This window comes from Carcharhinus amblyrhynchos, chromosome 10 (assembly GCF_965287045.1).
Source record: "Carcharhinus amblyrhynchos chromosome 10, sCarAmb.v2.hapA, whole genome shotgun sequence".
Classification (NCBI taxonomy): domain Eukaryota; kingdom Metazoa; phylum Chordata; class Chondrichthyes; order Carcharhiniformes; family Carcharhinidae; genus Carcharhinus; species Carcharhinus amblyrhynchos.
In genome coordinates, this window is record NC_137333.1 from 81,831,814 (window position 1) to 81,853,570 (window position 21,757).

At 43.3% G+C, this 21,757-nt stretch overlaps 1 protein-coding gene across 2 annotated transcripts in view; it reads right to left on the reverse strand.

Annotated features, from left to right (window-relative positions):
* Positions 1-21,757, reverse strand: part of dclk1a (doublecortin-like kinase 1a) — a 314,126-nt gene that overhangs the window by 151,055 nt on the left and 141,314 nt on the right. The gene's annotated exons all lie outside the window — the stretch shown is intronic.

The following is a 21,757-nucleotide window of genomic DNA, read 5'->3' on the forward strand; positions in this document are numbered from 1 at the left end:
ACTATTACAACATCTCAGCAAAAACAAAGTTTGAGATTTCTCCACCGCACCACAGACAATGCGAATCCCTGGATAAGCAACACACACTCTACTCTGCATATATAAGCAATCTGTTTGAGTCCCCATCTGATGCTAGATTGCCTTTGTGTTCACATTTTTAATGAAATGCATCAAAACATTTTAATGGACTTATTTTTATTACTTTTCTTCCTAATTATCATGAACAATATTCCCCTGTCACTTTGTACATTGGTGGAGTATCTTTAACATTCAATATGTGAGCAAGGGAAGCTATTCGTTGCTCTACTAAATATACATTAAACATCATTCTCAAGGAGTCTTCATCAATTTGCACTACGCTTCATTTTAAGACATTGAAAGCTTCTGTTCAAAAGGGAAGGAACAATCAATAAGCAATTCTATTTAAGAGTTTTTGCACCTAAAACTGTTAACTTATTTGCTTTCTAAGAATAAAAAACAAAGAAAAGTACATCACAGAAACAGGTCCTTCGGCCCTCCAAGCCCATGCCAAACATGATGTCCTATATAAACTAAGAAAAACCCTTCAGCCCTTACTCAGACTATAACCCTCTATTCCTTCCCTATTCATGTACCCATTCAGATGCCTCTTAAAGGCACAGATACCAACTCACTTGCCAACTTTTCTGCTTTTCCTTCAGGTTTTTAGCATATCTTTTATTTCTTTAAAGCTAAACATATAAGAGGTATGGCATTTCAACACACGTGGCACATGCCTGCAAGTATATCAGGAAATTACCTAGCCTCATCCCATGATTCTTCTGTAAAAAGCAGAGGCTAGATTTCCATAATCCTCATTATATATTCCCAACATACATTATGTATGCACAACATTCCTTATCTATACGTCACCGCCATGGCTGTGTTTTTTTAAAACTTGCTTTGCACTCTGTAATTACTTGTGTTCAATAAAGTGAACTTTCTAGAAATTGACCCAAATGTCCAGACCTTCACTTTTCTTCCGAAGATTCCATAAATGACATCAGTTCCCCAATGCCACATGGCAGCACAGTGGTTAGCACTGCAGACTCACAGCGCTAGGGACCTCAGTTAGATTCCCAGCTTGGTCACTGTCTGTGTGGAATTTGCACATTCTCCCTGAGTCTGGGTACTCCAGTTCCTCCTATACTCCAAACATGTGCAGGTTAGGTTGATTGGCCATGCTGAATTGACCCTTAGTGTCAGGGGGATTAACAGGGTAAATACATGGGGTTACGGGGATAGGGCCAGGGTGGGATTGTTGTCAATGGGCTGAATGGCCTCCTTCCTCACTGTAGGGAATCTATTATTCTAGTTGTGCTTATATCCACAGGAACCTAAGACTCCTGGATACTCAATATTGATAGACCATTCAGCTGTGGTTATGTCAAAGCTAAAGGTGATCCTGCTCTCAGCAGATAGTGAGGAAGCTACCAGAGGCCACCAGGTCTGATCAGGAGAAGGAACTCTCACTTAGCTCTATGACAACGATAACAACTATTCCCTCTGCCACGCCAGAGATCAATTACTTGAGGACAGTTTTTCTAGTTTCCATTATGCCATACTTTATGAAACTGACCAATCTTACTACTTGAAAAGGGAATGAAAGCTGTAGGTCTCTTGGAGAGCACTAAATGGTTAAAGATCTTTCAAAGAGCTGGCATAGATATAATGGGGCAAATGGTCTCCTTCTTTGCTGTATGATTCATGAATTTCTAACTATGATACAAAGCAGTTATCGCTGATTGTACTTAAACATTGACTTCATTTTTAATATCACTGCACCATTCAAGATGAAGGCATGTAAAATTGTTGGCTCCAACACACCCCTCCCTCATGAGCTCAATGCATTCGATGCCTGTTTTGAGCAAAAGGTCAGCGAGAACATGCCTCCCACCCTGGAAGCCCTGGATAAACCTGTATCTGGGGTCACCAGAGCAGCTTTCTTGAATGTCAACCCATGGAAAGAACTGTCTGGATGAGGTACCCAGATATGCACTCAGATACTGCGCGGATCAGCTGGCTGAGGTATTCACAGACATCTTCAACCTCTCTTTACAACAATCTGAGGTCCTTATCTGCTTCAAGAAGATGACCATCATCCCAGTACCTAAGAAAAACCAAGCAGCGTGCCTTAATGACTATCGGCGGGTGGCTCTGACATCCATCATTATGAAGTGTTTCAAAAGATTAGTCATGGCATGAATCAATTCCAGCCTCCCAGACTACCTGGATCCACTACAGTTTGCCTACCACCGCAATAGGTCCACAGCAGATGCCATTTCCCTGACCCGGCACTCAACCCTGGAACATCTAAATAACAAGGACACCTATGTCACACTCCTATTTATTGACTATAGCTCAGCCTTCAACACTATTATTCCCACGAAACTCATCTCCAAACTCCTTGGCCTGGGCCGCGGCACCTCCCTCTGCGACAGGATTCCGAACTTCCTAAGCCACTGACCACAATCAATAAGGATAGGCAACAACACCTCCTCCACAATCATCCTCAACACTGGTGTCCCATAAGGCTGTGTTCTCAGCTCCCTACTATAGTTCTTATCCACCTGTGAGGGCAAAATTCCCCTCCAATTCGATTTTCAAGTTTGCTGACGACACCACCATATTGGGTTGGATCTCAAACAATGATGTGACAGAGTACAGGAATGAGATACAGAATCTGGTGAACTGAATTCTGGTGAACCAGAATCTGGTGATCTGCAGCAACAATAATCTCTCCCTCAATGTCAATGAAGGAGATTGTCATCGACTTCAGGAAGTATAAAGGAGAACATGCCCTGTCTACATCAATGGGGAAGAAGTAGAAAGGGTCGAGAGCTTCATGTTTTTAGGTGTCCAGATCACCAACGATATGTCCTGGTCCCCCCGTGCCAACAGTATAGTTAAGAAAGCTCACCAACTCAGAAGACTAAGGAAATTTGGCATGTCTGCTACAACTCTCACCAAGTTTTACATGCACCACAGAAAGCATTTTTTCTGATGGTATCACAGCTTGCTCCTGCTCTGCCCAAGATTGCAAGGAACTACAAAAGGTTATGAATATAGCCCAAACCATCACATAAACCACCCTCCCATCCATTGACTCTGTCTACATTTCCCGCTGCCTTCGCAAAGCAGCCAATATAATTAAGGACCCCACCCCGAACATTCACTCTTCTGCCTTCTTCCTTCGGGAAAAAGATACAAAAGTCTGAGGTCATGTGCCAACCGGCTCAAGAACAGTTTCTTTCCTGCTGCTGTCAGACTTTTGAATGGACTTAACTTGCATTAAGTTGATCTTTCTCTACACTCTAGCAATGACTGTAACACTACATTCTGCACTCCCGTTGCCCTCTCTATAAATGGTATGTTTTGTCTGTATAGCACACAAGAAACAATACTTTTCACTGTATGCTAATACACGTGACAATAATAAATCAAACCAAATCAAATCATTCTGAATGAAACATGATGTAAATATTGGCCCAAACATTTCTGTAACTGGACAACAAATAGTGTCAGCTATTACTTTAGATTTGTACTTGTTCATCTGATCTATGATACTTGGTTGACAATTTACTGCAAGTGAGAGGTGGAAAAGTTGTGCAGATTGTCCCTTTAAGGATCAATCGGCAGAGTAAGGGTCACATGACCTGGTAAACCAATCAGGGAGCAGGCTTGGGCATCATCCCGGATAATGCAGCCTTCTGGACTTGTTGATCTTTTAGTTTCAGTCTGATTCTTTGTTTGTAAATTATCTGGACTTGTTCATCTCAGGAGCTGATTGCAGCCATGAGTCTGCAAGCCTCTGCATAGTTTAACCTGTAAATAAACAAATTGTGTTTTCCATAAACTGGTGAATGAGCATCTTTACAGCAGGGCATCTGGGACTTGATCTAACAGGGTATTACTGGGTATTTCCTTAACCAAACTAATGATTACAAAATGAACATGCAAGGACTGGAACGTAAGTACAAGTTGGAATGAATTACATGAATAAAGTACAAGTTGAATTCAATGTCAAATTAAGTACAGGAAGAGGAGAGAGAATAAAAGCTTGAATTGAGAGATACAAGATCCAGAAAGGAAAATTAAAAAATAACTTTACTTTGCAATATCTAACAATTAAAAAATCTGAAAGAACAAAATTCCACAATTCCAATAATTAGATTACAGTGCCAGAGAGATTGACTTACAGTTCTACTTGGCATATCATTAAATGTGCACTTAGTCTTGAAATTATTTGATTTAAACTTTCAATGGCAAGTTTAGTTCAGATCAGCAGTGCAAGCACAGCAATCTCATGCCACTCAATGTATCTGAAGTGGGAATCAGGCAGTGAGATGTTGCTTTTGCAAATTTAATGTTGGAACAACGCACCTTCAACAGCAACTTTGCGACTTCGATGTTTTATCACACATTTTCCCTTGCCTGATGTTGCTGTGGCATTTGTAGTTAAATAAAGGTGAGTGCTATAAACCTCACCATCTTATTATTTATTTATTATTCACAAGTAGGCTTACATTAACACTGCAATGAAGTTATTATGAAAATCCCCCTAGTCGCCACACTCTGGCACCTGTTCAGGTACACTGAGGGACAATTTAGCATGGTCAATGCACCTAACCAGCATGTGTTTGTAACTGTGGGAGAAAACCGGAGCACCCGAAGCAAATTCACGCAGGCACAGGCAAAACATGCAGACTCCGCACAGACAGTGACCCAAGCTGAGAATTCAAACTGGGTCCCAGGGGTTATAAGGCAGCAGTACTGACCACTGGGCCACAGTGGTGCCCATTAGTTTGACATCAACTTTTTATATCCTAAAGTAGAAAGTGGTTTTTAGATCATGAGGTTATTTTCTTGTATGCGTTAAAGGTTATATCTGCAAATAATGTTAAATAATAATAAGAATGTTAGCACTCTAACCTTTGAGTCAGAATATCTTTGGGTGAAGACCAACTCCAGAGATGGAAACACATGACAAAGTTGACCCTTTAGGGAAAATTTTAACCCAAATGACCAAGTGGAACTGGGTCGGATCAGCAGTAAAAAAATGTTAAAAGTGACTGTCCCAATTGTGTTGGAATCTGTCAGTTCTCACTTTTAATGTGATGACTCGGGTTGTAAATGCATCCTGCTGGGGAGTGGCAATGAAACAGTGGGCCAATTATGTCATTTGTACAGATGTCTGGTCTTGTGAAAAATGATCCAGGTTTTAATTTCACAGATTGAAAGGGAGATGTATTCAATCACCTTCATCCTCTTGCAGCACTAGTTATTTAACAGCCTGCCGTTATTTATTTCCAAGCCAGTTACATACTTCCAGTTGAATGTTTGCTCCTTCCCTACCCTTGTTAATTACTCGCTGCTCATCGTGGCTGTTATTTTAGTTTCATCTCTTGGGATGAATGAACCATTGGAGGAAGAGGAGCAGCAGCATTGGTAACTGGAGCCTGGAGAACGAGAACATCAGTCCTTTGAAGAGCTGAGAGGAGCTGCTCATAGAAGGCCTTTCCCTTAGCCTGTGGTGTGTACAGGCCAAGGAGTTACTATATTTTGAGCTGCACCACAGGAAGTGGCTGATCAGCCTATTCCCTGCTCCAGCAAGGCTTGCTGCCAGCTGAAGCAGGCGACAGTTACCCTGCGTTATTGAGGGAGTTGAAGAAATAAAGAGCCAAACTCACTTTTGCTGCTCCCATGAGATTACTGAAGTGTTTACTGGACTGGTGCTCAAAGGTGCTCTCAGAGTAGGCAATTTTTTTATTATTCACTTGTGGGACATGTTTGGCACATTCCTCGACAGTGAGGAGATCTGGATAACATGCTTGACAGGCGGAATAGTTAAAAGTTCCCACCTTCGCTGTCTCAGGCATGTACTTGACATCTAACAAAATACAAGGTCACCGACTCACAGGTCCTGCAGTTTGTTAATTCAATCATCATGCACTCAATGCTAAGCCAGCCACGATAGCGCTGGCCTAGCCACATTCATTGGATGACAGCCACATACCCAAAGACCAGTGAGCTGGCCAAAAGGTCATGCCCCGGTGGGTGTCCATACCTCCAGTCTGAGGACACCTACAGATGAGATAAGATGATGGTGTACCTGACACTGACAACTGAAGACAGTCAAGGCCTTGACCTGGAGGCTGACTGTTTGGAAGAGGTAAGCAGGAATGAGAAACTTAGCCGGTCAAGAAGAGGACCCAGAGAAAATAGAGGCTAGAAAATTGTGCTTCCTCTCAGTCCATTGTCTTCCTCTGTAGTAAATGAGGCAGGATAGCCATGCCAGAATGGGACTCCTGAGACACACCAGGCAATGATTAACATAGAATTGAGAATTATGGTGCAAACGTAACATTTTAAGAGACACAAAGCTGCCACTAAATGTTTCAGATAACCATCCCAAAAACATTTTACAACCTCATCTTTCAGGCTACTACAATGACTATGCTTAAAAAGAGAACTTCATTCATTATAAATCTCTTTGGACCATTGTGTTGCTATGATAAGGCATTGCAAAAATGCACATTTTTAAAAACGCCCTTTTTTCCATTTTGAACATTTCCAAATGGAGCTGAGTGACTCTGGCAGCACCCAAACTGAGCATCAGTGAGCAGGTTATTCCAAAGCAAGTGCTGCTTAATGGCACTATTGATGACCCTTTCTATCGCTTTACTGATGATTGAGAGTAGACTGATGGGGCGGTAAGTGGCCCTGATGGACAGGACATACGTGCGTAGCTTCCACATTACCAAGTAGGTGAATTACCCTTTCATTATAAAAAATTGTTCTTTTTCCAATTGGCCCTTTTCCATAGGCTGTTTCTTCCCTTTCTCAAATTTTATATGATCCTGTTTCCTGCATACCCCTTACCCTTATATTATCCTTATATTGTATTATCAACTTTCCCCATTTGATTTCCTGCATCCCCATCAACTCTTTCCATGTTGGATCCAAACCATACCAATTTAGAGAGTAGTCTCTACATGTTTTAAAACATGTTTATTCTTTTCCACTGCTACTCATAACAATCAATCTTTGGATAATTAAATTTCCATATTATTAGGGTCATACTGATCAGATACTTTTCTTTAATTTGTTTAGATATCTTATCCTCTATTTAGTGGTCTGCAACAAATGTTCAAAAAAGTTTAACAGCTCCTGTCCAATTGCTTAGTTTGAAATAGATAAAATTGGCATTTGCACCAACTCTTTATATCAAAGTGCTACAATATCTAAATAAAAGCAAAATAATGGAGATGTTGTAATCTTTGTTGCCATATTTTTTAAATTTTATTTATTAGTGTCACATGTAGGCTTACACTGCAGTGAGTTACTGTGAAAATCCTCTTGTCAGTGCACTCCTGTGCCTGTTCGGTTGCACTGAGGGAGAATTTAGCATGGCTAATGCATCTAATCAGCACATCTTTTAGACTGTGGGAGGAAACAGTAGCACCTGGAGAAAACCCACAGAGACACAGGGAGAATGTGCAGACTCCACACAGACTGTGACCCAAGGCCAGAATTAAACTTGGACCCCTGGCGCTGTGAGGCAGCAGTGCTAACCATTGTGCCACTGTGCAATGTACACCCTGTCCTTTGAGTATTTTATAACAAGAAATTCTTAGCCCCCAATGCTGTTCTAGCATAAGCAAACATCCCTATTAATGATATTATATCATAACTCCATGGAAATGTGACTGTCTAATGTACTGATTTATTTAGAATGTGTTGTGCACTTACTTACAATTCAAACCCACTTCTGTTTAGCAATGCTACTCTTCTCTATTTTCTCTCCTGATCATGTCTTTCTTACTTTCCTTTCCCCTCTTCCAGCTGTTCTATACCCCCCGTCCCCTTTGCTTTCTTATTTGCTTCCTTGTCTTATTTTTATCCTTCCCCAGCTCTTTTACTTCAAACCTTCCGCCATTTCCTGATTAATTTTCCACCAAGGCAGCCAGTCCCGGCCCTGTTCAGGTCAAGCCTATCACATTCATCCTGTTCCAGAACTGGTCCTAGGACACTATTTCTCGAGTTACCCTCTAATCTCCATTAACTTAGTGTTACTACTCAGCACAATAATCCTGAGCCTGCTTCCTTTAAGATCCTGTTCTCCAAAGTGTCTCCTAACTTTTTAAATTCCTTTTGCAAAATTTCTGCATACAAGTATGTAGGAAGCTATGAATGCTACTTTTCTAGTGAGAAAAATGTCATGTTCTTCCACATTGATGACCAACGGTAGCAATGGCAAGGCACTCTAACTTTATAAAATGGCAGCATTGAAGACTCAAGGAGGCTTGTTCAATGCCATCACTCATCTCAACAGGAAAGGATTTTAAACTCTTGATCTGCAGCTCATTTACAATCAACAGGGCTGCCGACTAAGTGACTCCTCACTTCCTGAGAGCTGTGGCGATGTCTTTATTTAAAGCAGTCCATGGCGGCACAGTGGTTAGTACTGCTTCACAGATGCAGGGACCCGAGTTCGATTCCAGCCTTGGGTCACTGTCTATGTGGGAGTTTGCAATTCTCCCCATGTCTGCGTGTGTTTACTCTGGGTGGTCCGGTTCCCTTCCAAAGATGTGCGGATTCGTGGACTGGCCATTCTAAATTGTCTTTCAGTGTCCCAACATGTGCAGGTGAGATGGAATTAGCTATGGTAAATGTGTGGGATTACAAGGGTAGGGTGGGTAAAATCCTCTGTCAGAGAGTCAGTGCAGACATTGATGGGCCAAATGGCCTCTTCAAAGTAGGGTTTCTATGATTCTGTTCCGTCATTCTAAACTGCAATGTCTCTTTGGCCTAAAAAATCAAATGTTTGAGTGGTGCCCAGAAAATCAAGGCCATCCTCTACAGCTATGTATTGCTGGTATTCCAGGAGATGGGCCTTAATTGGACCCTATATGTTACAGCATTGCTTGTTTAGCAAAGCTTCTGAAGCCTCATTAATATTTACATTTGATGTGATGATAGATATAATAGTTATATAACTGTCCTTTCAGACAACTTATACTTCAAATGTTTCAAATGTGTGGGTTTCTTTAATATGCTTATCTCAGCATTGCTTCAGTAAAATCCTTAATACTCAGGTTTTCTCTAATATGGCTTGAAGCTTAAGTAATAAAGCAAGATGCTTGCCCAGTTCACTTGAGTTTTGTTTTGTACAGCACCGGAAGTATGGCTATGTATTGTGTAGAGCCTTGCTCTGCAGTAGGTGCTTAATTCTCTCCAGGCAGCTATATTAGGAAGTGTTTAAACCCCACGCACATATAGCTGGTTACTGAGTAATTGTATTTTGACACTAAACTATATTTAGAAGGTGCAAATTGAGTGCCTTTCTTCTATTACAGCCTCACTTTTAAAACAGTTCTTAGTATTGCACAGGAAAAGTTTCCAACTTCACTTTAATAAATCACATTATTGCGGAGCTGCCTGGGCTGGGTCATGTGAGTGGAATGGATGCTCAATAAAGAGGTTGGCCACATCTGTAACACAAGAATGTCTACAAACGTGACATCAAGTTGATCAGGACTGGAGTCCACACATGGAAGTCCTCGCAATTGACCAGATTATCTACAGACAAACCTTCAGAAAGCATGTGGAAAAAGCAGAAGGCAAAAGAAGAGAGGGCCAACCAGGACAAAAAAGGACAACCTCAGGCCAACACTATTACTCTGTGCCGGCTGCAGGAGGGACTTCCGCTCACAAAATGGCCTCTACTGCCACAACAGGCGATATCTAATCCAGAAGTGACATACACCCCGGGCAGTCCAAGATAGACAGATCCATTGCAGAGCTATAAAAGCAAATTCCTTTTCTATATATTTAGGGATATTTCCTTCAATCATATCTCTGCTATATAAATACGATATTCAGAAAAAAGATCATTAACAAATCTGAGATGCAGTGTGGACGTCATACTTCTGTGGAAAAATACTATCCTCTTGGTGACAAAATTTCCATGTGAAATGATTGTTTCATATTAAAACTTGCTAACATTAATGACGTAAGTAAAAGAGATTAATGTACCCTTTCGAGCTGCCTTTTATTCAATAAGAGTTTGTGAAAACAATTTAATATATTGCTCATGCAGCTTACTCATAATGTGAATCTAAGCATGTCCAATGTTATTATGGAGCTAAAGTTTTAAGTTTTGAATTTGCCTTAAAGCTAGAGCTGAAGAATTGGCAGAGATTGCATGCTTGCCGACACCAGGTACCCCGCAGCCACCAAACATTCGATGGGGCATTAACTTTTATTTCTGCCTCTATCAGGGAAGGAAGTCCTGCCTTAGAGTACTGCCAGCCAATCGGGTAGCTAACAGCTCTGTAATCTCAGTGGCAGAAGGTTCAAGCAGTGGCCACTGCTGGGACTACAGCCAGTCTCTGGAGAGGAGGAGCTAATGGAGACTAGAAGCTAAGCATGGGGTTTTGGCAGCCATTAATTAGCGACTTAAAGGGCTTTGATAGACCCACATGCAGGCAGACCACCCAATTCTTCCACCATACACTGTAAAGGGAGGCGATGGCCTCGTGGTATTATCTCTAGACTTACTCATCCAGACACTCGGCCAATGTTCTGGGGACCCAGGTTCGAATCACACCACGGCAGAAGGTAGCGTCTGAACTCAATATAAAATGTCTGGAATTAAGAATCTATGGATGACCATTGACATGGATGTTGATTGTCAGAGAAACCCCCATATGGTTCACAAATGTATTTTAAGGAAGGAAATCTGCCATCCTTACCTAGCCTGGCCGGCATGTGACTCCAGTGCCACAGCAATGTGGTTGACTCACAGCTGCCCTCGGGCAATTAGGGATGGGCAATAAATGCTGGCCAGCAAATGACATCCATGCCCCACGAATGAATAAAAAATGGAAGACAGGTCAGGTCCCAGTAGGTAGTAGGCAGGCCATGTGCACATTTTACAAGTTTTCAAACACAGGCACCATAAGATTCTGTCTTAGGTTTCAAAGATTTCTTTGCTGTTTAAAATTTCTATGATGCCCAGCTGTCACCAACTAAGAAAGCCCTTTTCTTCACGTCACTTTACTTTGGAACTTAACAACCAGATGAGGATGCTTATGTTTAACACGTGGCGATTTTTGACCCTGAAGTATCAGTAAGGAAAACTTTAATTAAAAAACGTTTGATACTTAAAAAGATACAGAATCCCAAAACATGCTATTTTTAACAGTTTGAATCAGTTGTGAGATGATCAATTTTACTTCTGGACAACAAGAAACACTGGTCCGTGTGACCTGGTAACTCCTGACGTGGAAGCAGTAGCAAAAGAAGGAAGTTAAAATACAGATGCTAAGTGGATAGAGACAAGAATGGAGAGAGCAAAAGTATAAAAGGGTTGGCCACTTCCTGTGGAGATGTGAGTAAGTCGTTGAAGGCAGGGAACTTGGAAGAACTGCGCAGCTGAAATTGGAATTCTGATGGAAGAATTGTGTGGCTGAAACTGGGATTGTATCAGCATTTTGAGTGCTCATAAGATTTGCGAGATAGGGCAGAATTTTCCAAGCGCTCTCATCCCAAGACCATAAAATCCCACCTGAGGTCAACGGACCTATGCACGGTTCTGTCCTCCCCACTACGGTTCCCGTGATGGGAAAATTCTGCACATAGGCTGGAATTTTACGGACACGCCTGCTCCTATTCTGGGGGCGGGTAAGGCTCGGGGAACGGCATTCTCCATTGGCCTTGGGCAGGATCGTACGAATCTCGGGCACACATGCCAGTAAAATTCCGCCCACAGATGTTGTCTACTATTCCATGAGTAATTTGTAGTTCATGATTTGCTGGTAATTTATGTTCTTTCTGATTATTGTTAAAGTAAAAAGTTACAAAAAGTGAAATCTTGTTTCGTAAATTTCTTCATTTGGCAGTAGGTAAGTAAATTTGCTTTGGTTTACAATTTCCCACAGAGATCGTGACACACACAAAATCTCTTTTCCAAAATTATCCTTTCTTCAGGGGAGCAATTTAATCTTCAATTTGCTCTCCTCAAATTACCCATTTAAAGAATCTCAAAATCAATTTCTACTAATGCCACTTGGTAGCATGGAATTATACAATATAAATTTGCATACTCATATTCCATTCACTTGCACTGATTAATTTTATTCCTACAGAGATTGAGTACAATTTTTCAATCATCAAATATTCATATTTAATATGGCAGAAGATGCTGGAAATACTCTGATCAGACAGCTTCAGTGGCAAATATGAAAATTATACCCCAGGAGTGGAATGTTTTCAATATGACCCATTTATTGAACCAAAGGAGAAACTGATAAATAGGGGTAACAAAGGATTAGTCTGGCTAACATCAGACAAACTTTCAGAGATCATGACAGAACAAATGCGCTATGTGCTAGCTCAACCTTCAGCTGACTGAAGAGCAGAATATTTGAGGAGCAAGTTCTCGGGTCATGGTTTACTAGACAGCTGTGATCACCAGGCTCTGTGTGCTTCAGAGATTGGACAATCTACAGCAGGTACTTCAAAGCACTGGTGAAGTGTCATCAGTGGAACCTTCATAAGATCCTCCAAATCCAGTGGCAAGTAAGGTGCTCAAAAAAACAGCATCCTCTCCCAAAACATCTTGCCCAGTGTCAAGATGTTCATCACTCAAAACCAGTTCTGCTAGGTGGGGTATGTGGTTCGCATGCTTGACATTGGACTCCCAAATCTCTACTGCTCTACTCAGAACTCAGTCCTGGCAAGAGACCCCCAAGAGGACAACACAAAATGCCTTTGGGATGTCCTCAAACCAGCCCTGAAGAAGTACCCACTGACTCATGCGAAAATCCTGGCTTGTGACCGACCAAAATAGCAAAGGATCATTCGGAAAGTCAGTGAACATAAGAACATAAGAACATAAGAAATAGGAGCAGGAGTAGGCCACCCAGCCCTTCGAGCCTGCCTCGCCATTCAATAAGATCATGGCTGATCTGTCGCTGCTCAGTTCCACTTTCCCGCCCTCTCCCCATAACCCTTAATCCCTTCTCTTATCAAAAACCCATCAACCCGCATCTTAAAAATATTTAGCGAGGCAGCCTCCACCACTTCAACGGGCAGAGAATTCCAGAGATTCACCACCCTTTGAGTGAAGAAGTTCCTCCTCAACTCCGTTCTAAACCGCCCCCCTTTTATCTTGAGGCTGTGCCCCCTAGTCCTACTGTCTTTTTTGAGCGGGAAGAGTCTCTCCACCTCTATCCTATCCATCCCATTCATCATCTTATACATCTCAATGAGATCTCCCCTCATTCTTATAAACTCTAATGAGTACAAGCCCAGTTTATTCAGCCTCTCCTCATAGCTCAACCCCCTCAACACCTCTCAAGATATTTTGAGCAGCACAGTGGTTAGCACTGTTGCCTTAGTGTCGGGGACCTGGTTCAATTCCAGCCTTGGGTGACTGTCTGTGTAAAGTTTGCATGTTCTCTCCTTATTTGTGGGTCTCCTCTGGGCACTCCGGTTTCCTCCCAGAGTCCAAAGATGTGCAGGCTAGGTGAATTGGCCACAGTAAAATTGCCTCGGTGTAGGTTAGATGAATTACTAATAGCAAATATGTCAGGTTACCGGAATAGTGCGGGAGAGAGGGCCTGCGTACAATACTCTGTCAGAGAGACGGTGCAGATAGGGTGGGCTGAAAGGACTTTACTGCACCATAGGGATTCTATGAGAGTGTGCAGGGGCAAAATTGGAGGGTTCGCACATACCTCCAAACAAATCATCTTTGAAACCCATCCAGCACCCCCAGTCCCACGTGTGGCAGAGATTGCACATCATGCATTGGACTTACCAGCCATCTCAGAAGATTGGCTGCAATCCATATTTGTCCCAATAATAGTGCTGTAAACCTCTCCTCAACAAACACAAGCTGATTCATGATTTCGCTGTCTAAAATTCAGGTACCCCTGCGAATAATTCCAGCTTCCAGAAGTCTTCAATGCTTTTCAATTTAAATGTCTTTAGTTCCATTCCAAAGCAAGTTGTTTGCTTTCAGGCCCATACCTATGCAGAACAAATTCTGTTTTGCAGGCTCTCGGATTCCCGATCTGCCCACTGCGATATAGAGATAAACACAGATAAATCAAAAGTCAGTTAAAAGGGTCTCATCTCCACAGGTTGCTGCTGAAGTGAAATGCTCTGTTTCTGCACTGACTTCCTCATGAATCCTTGGGTTCCTTTGATGGTTAGACAAATGAATAGATGGGCAGCTAATTGCTCTCTTATGGGAGTGGAGGGGGAGGGGGGAAGGCTCAGAATGACCCTCCTTGAATTGCTCTTCACTCTGTAAGCACTCAGCTTGGCATCTACCTCAAGCAACAAGGTTCAGATCAGAATCATACCAATATGAAAATCAAAGATACAGATGTTTCCTAGCACTCCACGATACAATGTATTGCAGATCTAACATGCTGGGTCATGGTGCTAGCTTGCGTCACAGAACATTTATTTATTCAGCATTTCCAATGAAAGTGCTGTCTTCAAAGGATCATGGAATATAAATCAGAATCCCACAGCTTTGCATCACATATTCACAAAGTCTCCTAAGTGGAAGATCTTTATATAAAACAGATAGAACTTAAGACAATACCTACAACACCCTGTGCATCATGCAGTTATTTTAAAAAAAAACATTAAATACGATCAGACCAAATCAACTTTAACTTGAAAAAGTGACCCAATTCAACAGCAATAGATTCTTCTGCAGTACAATGTGACTTCAGACAACCTTCAGTATTCCATTGCAAATGCAGCTTGGAACAAAATTACCTTCTGAAAGCAATTATTGCAATTCACGTCACTTAAGTTCAACTCTTAACCACCGGATCTTAACAAGAGCAGTCACAATTCCAAAGGACAGGGACACACTTGAATGAAAAGCAGCAAGCAACAGGTTAATAAAATGCAAAGAGAACAGAAGTCAAGTTTGTGCAGCTAGTTTAGTAATGCAAGAGGCAATTTTTACCTCCTTTCAACCCACTGTTTCTGCCAACCTCCAATCCCCTATTGCTTATTATCCTCCCTCATAATACCATGTGCAGCTTTTTAAATTATAATTCGGCTCTGATATTTTGTATATAATTACACAGCCAGGGTCCACACATGCTGCTTCAACCATGGAAGCATCACTTAATTTAGTGAAGATGATAAATTTGACTAGTAACCTTTCAAATCCACACATTAGGGTGATATATCCTGAAACATTCATCTCTAAGCATATTTATTTAACACATTTTTTGAGCACAGTCTTATGATTCTTGCAAAGGCAGCAATATACTTCATGATAATGGGTGGCTCAGGGATTGGTGTGGGAGGAATGGGTTTGAATTTATGGGGCATTGGCACCAGTATTGGGGTAGGTGGGACCTGTTCAGGTGGGATGGGGTTGGTCTGAACCGTGCTGGGACCAGAGTGCTAGCGAATCGAGTAAAGAGGACTGTAGACAGGGCTTTAAACTAATTAGGGGGGGGGGAGGGTGTGAGGGTAGGTGATGTTACGAGGTCCAAAGTTAAGGAGAGGGTACAGGTAAGGGAAGAGGCCGAGGATGTCCCAATAATAGAGGGAGTAGGGGGCGTGAGTATGGTTGGTGGCGTTACGGCAAATAGGGTCCAGGTGAAGGCTGGGATGAAGACACTTTATCTGAATGCACGAAGCATTCGGAATAAAGTGGATGAGCTGGTGGTGCAGATCGACACAAATGGATACGATCTGGTGGCCATTACAGAGACGTGGCTGCAGGGTGACAGGGACTGGGAGCTGAATGTACAGGGCTATCAAGTGTTTAGGAAGGATAGGCAGGAGGGAAAAGGGGGGGGCGTAGCTCTGCTGATTAAGGATAGCATCAGGGTGGTAGCAAGGGATGATATTGGAGCCAAGGAGCAGAGGGTGGAATCGTTGTGGGTGGAGATTAGGAACAGCAAAGGGAGGAAGACGCTGGTGGGTGTCGTCTATAGGCCCCCGAATAATGATCTGGAGGTGGGGCGGGCTGTTAATGCGCAAATAAGTGCGGCGTGCAGGAATGGGACGGCCGTAGTTATGGGGGATTTCAATCTGCATATTGATTGGTCGACCCATGTTGGACGCGGGGGGCTCGAGGAAGAGTTCTTGGAATGCTGCCGGGATAGTTTCCTCGAACAGTGTGTGTTGGAGCCGACGAGGGAACGAGCTATCTTGGATCTGGTGCTATGTAATGAGGTGGGTAGAATTAGGGACCTTGTGGTGAAGGATCCTCTTGGGGAGAGTGATCATTGTATGGTGGAGTTTTTGGTGCAGATGGAGGAGGAGAAAGTGGGTTCCCGGACACGCGTCCTCCGTTTGAATAGAGGGGAGTACGGTAGGATGAGAGAAGAATTGGCGAATGTGGACTGGGGGAGCGCGTTGGAGGGAGGGTCTGTTGAGGAGCAGTGGAGGATCTTTAAGGAGATCTTTCTTGGTGCTCAGCGGAAATTTATTCCGATGGTCAAAAAGGATAGTAGGAAGAGAGGTAATAAGCCGTGGATAACGAGGGAGGTGAAGGAAAGTGTTAAATTAAAAGCGGAGGAATTTAGAGTAGCTAAGAGTAGTGGGCGAGAAGAGGATTGGGAGAGGTTTAAATGTCAGCAAAGATTGACAAAGAAGTTGATAAAGAAGGGTAGGAGAAACTATGAAGCTGGGCTAGCGCTTAATATAAAAAAGGATAGCAAGAGTTTTTATAAATATATAAAAAGGAAGAGGCTGGTTAGGGTGAATGTTGGTCCTTTAGAGGATGAGAAAGGGGACCTAGTGGTAGGGGATGAGGATATGGCTAAGGTATTGAATAACTTTTTTGTTTCTGTCTTCACGGAGGAGGACGCAAATAATTTGCCGGGTGTTAGTGATGGAAAGGTGGTAGGACTGGAGGGTCTTAATGACATTACTGTTACTAGAGAGGCGGTGCTCGACAGACTGGAGGGGCTGATTGTGGACAAGTCCCCAGGACCGGATGGAATGCATCCGAGGGTTCTGAAAGAAATGGCAGAGGTTATAGTGGATGCCTTGGTGGTTATTTTCCAGACGTCGCTGGATTCCGGGGAAGTGCCGGATGATTGGAAAACGGCTAATGTTACGCCGTTGTTTAAGAAGGGTGCCAGGCAGAAGGCGGGGAATTATAGGCCGGTTAGTTTAACGTCTGTGGTAGGTAAAATGTTAGAATCTGTCATTAAAGAGGAAATTGTGAGGCATCTTGAAGGGAATTGCTTGATAGAGCAGACGCAGCACGGTTTCATTAAAGGGAAGTCGTGTCTGACAAATTTACTGGAGTTCTATGAGGATGTGTCTAGGGTGGTGGATAGAGGAGAGCCGGTGGATGTGGTCTTTCTGGATTTTCAGAAGGCGTTTGACAAAGTACCTCACAAGAGGTTATTGCAGAAGGTCGAGGGACATGGAGTTGGGGGTAGGGTGTTAGCGTGGATAGAGGATTGGTTGTCAAATAGGAGGCAGAGAGTGGGGGTCAACGGGTGCTATTCGGATTGGCGGATGGTGACTAGTGGAGTGCCCCAGGGGTCGGTGCTGGGGCCTCAGCTTTCTACCATTTATATAGATGATCTGGAGGAGGGAACCAAGTGTAGGGTGTCAAAATTTGCTGATGACACCAAGATTGGGGGAACGGCAAATTGTGCGGAGGGTGTGGAGAGTCTGCAGAAGGATCTAGATAGGCTGGGCGAATGGGCCAGGAAATGGCAAATGGAATTTAATGTTGGCAAGTGTGAGGTGGTCCACTTTGGTAGGAAGAATGGTAGGAAGGACTATTACTTACGGGGCGAAAAACTGCAGCAGGCGACGGTGCAGAGGGACCTCGGGGTCCTTGTGCATGAGTCGCAAAAACCCAGCTTGCAGGTGCAGCAGGTGGTCAGGAAGGCGAATGGGATGCTGGCCTTCATAGCGAGGGGGATTGAATATAAAAGTAGGGAGGTCTTGCTGCAGCTGTATAGGGCATTGGCGAGGCCGCAGCTGGAGTACTGTGTGCAGTTTTGGGCGCCGCACCTGCGCAAAGATATTTTGGCCTTGGAGGGAGTGCAGAGGAGGTTTACTAGGCTGATACCGGAGTTGAGGGGGTTGAGCTATGAGGAGAGGCTGAATAAACTGGGCTTGTACTCGTTAGAGTTTAGAAGAATGAGGGGAGATCTCATTGAGACGTATAAGATGATGAATGGGATGGATAGGATAGAGGTGGAGAGACTCTTCCCGCTCAAAAAAGACAGTAGGACTAGGGGGCACAGCCTCAAGATAAAAGGGGGGCGGTTTAGAACGGAGTTGAGGAGGAACTTCTTCACTCAAAGGGTGGTGAATCTCTGGAATTCTCTGCCCGTTGAAGTGGTGGAGGCTGCCTCGCTAAATATTTTTAAGACGCGGGTTGATGGGTTTTTGATAAGAGAGGGGATTAAGGGTTATGGGGAGAAAGCGGGAAAGTGGAACTGAGCAGCGACAGATCAGCCATGATCTTATTGAATGGCGGGGCAGGCTCGAAGGGCTAGATGGCCTACTCCTGCTCCTATTTCTTATGTTCTTATGTTCTTATGATAACATTTGTTATGCTATGTTATAATGAAGGCTTGGATTTTCACAGTGTTTGCATGACTTGGGAGCTCTTTAAAAATGGGAGGGGTAGGTCTGATTGCTGATACCCAACCTTTCCAATTATCACCGTGGCCTTTTAAGATTGTGGCTGGTTCATTCTGCCCACACTGTGTTCCTGACCTGGCTGGCTTCATTGTGGGATAGGCGTGTCCTACCTCTCTGCAATTTTTGTGGTGTTGGGCCTCACCTCAGTGGTGTCAGGAGCCATACATAGTCTGTATGAGAGCCCCTATTGAATGATAAGTTCAAAAGTTCCTCCTCAACCTCTCTATGTCAAGCTATGCTCCTCTACCCACCATTATGGCCCATCCTGTCACATGCCAAGCCATGCCCCTATAACCAGGGCAGTCCAAAAGACATGTTGGTTAGGTGCATTGGCCGAGCTAAATTCTCCCTCAGTGTATCTCAGCAGGCACTGGGGTGTGGTGACAAGGGAATTTTCACAGTAATTTCATTACAGTGTTAATGTAGGCCTACTTGTGACACTAATAATAAAAATAACCTTTAACTATTAATGCATACTTCATGTCCCCTTGACAAAATATGCTACTCTGATCTCTGCTGTCAATTGCACAAGGTTTATTTACACATGATTAGGAGTTTTCAGAGTGTTGGTTTTCAGGTCTGGATGATTGACACTTTTATTGGACTGTATCAAAAAGGGGTTTTTAAGTGGAAAGTTATAATTGTTATTTTAAAGTGCTTTCTAAATCATTCTGTAGCCTGTCTATGGTTAATCAGTTCTATACAGTCTAGCTAAATGGGCATGTAAGCTGGATAAAGGGCATGAGGAGTCATGGGTGTGGGTGGAGTGGTATATGGTGGAATGGATGGGGAGTGGGGAGTGTGGGGGTCTAAAGTGGGAGGTAAGAGGGCCCTACTTTATTCAACTATAACTGGGACATTATTCCCCTATAACTGGGACAAAGTCCCACAGCACCAAGGCAGGCCTTTTAAGTAGGCTGCCTCGATACCCTGTGGCTGCCTCCGATCTTTTCCACTGGTTGGATGGCCTCTTTGCAGTCCGCATCCATCTCCCAGCAATGAAGCTACCAACTTTGCTGGATCTCCTAATGTGAGCGGGGAATTTTCCCCAATTCTTGCTACCAACCATAAAGGCGAAAATCCAGCCTTAGTGCCTGCTATAATGGTAACCACACAAAAAAAAATGAAGGTTGAAGAGTTGGTTGCTTCAGTTCCGTGACCATAAAGGATGAGTAACCTTTCAGTTCTGCAGTTTGCATCTGTGCTAATGTCAGTATCACCAGACTTAGTCACAATCACCATGTTGCTATAGATATAAACTTAGCATTGTGAAATAAAGGTTAAATATGCACTCAGCTCAGAATTCACTGCAATTTTAAAGTTCAAGTTAATTTCACATGTGTTCTTCCTTGCGTGTGAGTTTGCATAAACCTGGTATGAACCAAAACGTGACTTCATACATGAAATAATTTGGGAGAACGATATGAACAATTAATTCTATTACAATAAGATAAGCAATGGAAATAGTAGGTGATATCGTTTTATCTTCAGGATTGATAGAAAATACCTTAGTGACAGTCAATAAGGCTTAGACCAAATACTACCGTGATGTTTAGAACATAAGAAATAGGAGCAGGAGTAGGCCATCCAGCCCCTCGAGCTTGCCCCGCCATTCAATAAGATCATGGCTGATCTGAAGTGGCTCAGTTCCACTTTCCCACTTTCTCCCCACAACCCTTAATCCCCTTGCCTACCAAAAACCTATCTACCCACGTCTTAAATATATTTAGCGAGGTAGCCTCCACCACTTCAACGGGCAGAGAATTCCAGAGATTCACCACCCTTTGAGTGAAGAAGTTCCTCCTCAGCTCCGTTCTAAACCGCACCCCCCCCCCCCTTTATCTTGAGGCTGTGCCCTCTAGTCCTGCTGTCCTTTCTGAGCAGGAAGAATCTCTCTACCTCTATCCTATCCATCCCCTTCTTTATCTTATACGTCTCAATAAGATCCCCCCTCATCCTTCTAAACTCCAACGAGTACAAGCCCAGTCTATTCAGCCTCTCTTCATAGTTCAACCCCCTCAACTCCGGTATCAGCCTAGTGAACCTCCTCTGCACTCCCTCCAAGGCCAAAATATCCTTGCGCAAGTGCGGCAACCAAAACTGCACACAGTACTCCAGCTGCGGCCTCACCAGTGCCCTGTACAGTTGCAGCAAGACCTCCCTACTTTTATATTCAATCCCCCTTGCTATGAAGGCCAGCATCCCATTTGCCTTCCTGATCACCTGCTGCACCTGTAGGCTGGGTTTTTGCGACTCATGCACAAGGACCCCGAGGTCCCTCTGCACCGTAGCATGCTGCAGCTTCTTGCCCTTTAAATAGTAGTCCCTCCTACTATTATTCCTGCCAAAAAGTGGATAACCTCACACTTGCCAACATTGTATTCCATCTGCCAGGTCCTCGCTCACTCGCTCAGCCTATCTAGATCCCTCTGCAGACTTTCTACACCCTCCGCACAATTTGCTTTTCCACTTATCTTTGTGTCATCAGCAAATTTTGACACCCTACACTCAGCTCCCTCCTGCAGATCATCTATATAAATGGTAAATAGCTGAGGCCCCAGCACCGATCCCTGGGGCACTCCACTAGTCACCAACCGCCAATCAGAATAGCACCCATTGACACCTACTCTCTGCCTCCTATTTGACAGCCAATCCTCTATCCACGCTAACACCTTACCCCCAACTCCATGCCCCCTAACATTCTGCAACAACCTTTTAATAATGTTTAATAAGTAAGCCTAAATGGAAAGAAGATTAAAAATGGCAGATTTAGCCCCTTTACAATATTTCATCTAATTTAGAATTGGCATTGATTAAGCATCAAAAAGCCCTTAAGATTAATGCCAGTTGCAAAATCTAGGCCACATTCAAAGGGATTGGGCAGCAGTTCCCTTCAATAACTTTGGCATGCAAAACCCAAGATCCTCATTGAAAAACTTTTACATGAAACGTGAGCTCTCTGGGTCAGTTGCCAGTGTACAAAGCGAGGAGAGAAATAAAGAACATAGGGCACCCGTAATTTAAAAAACTTTTTTTGCATGTTGGTTGATGGCAGGACTAATTG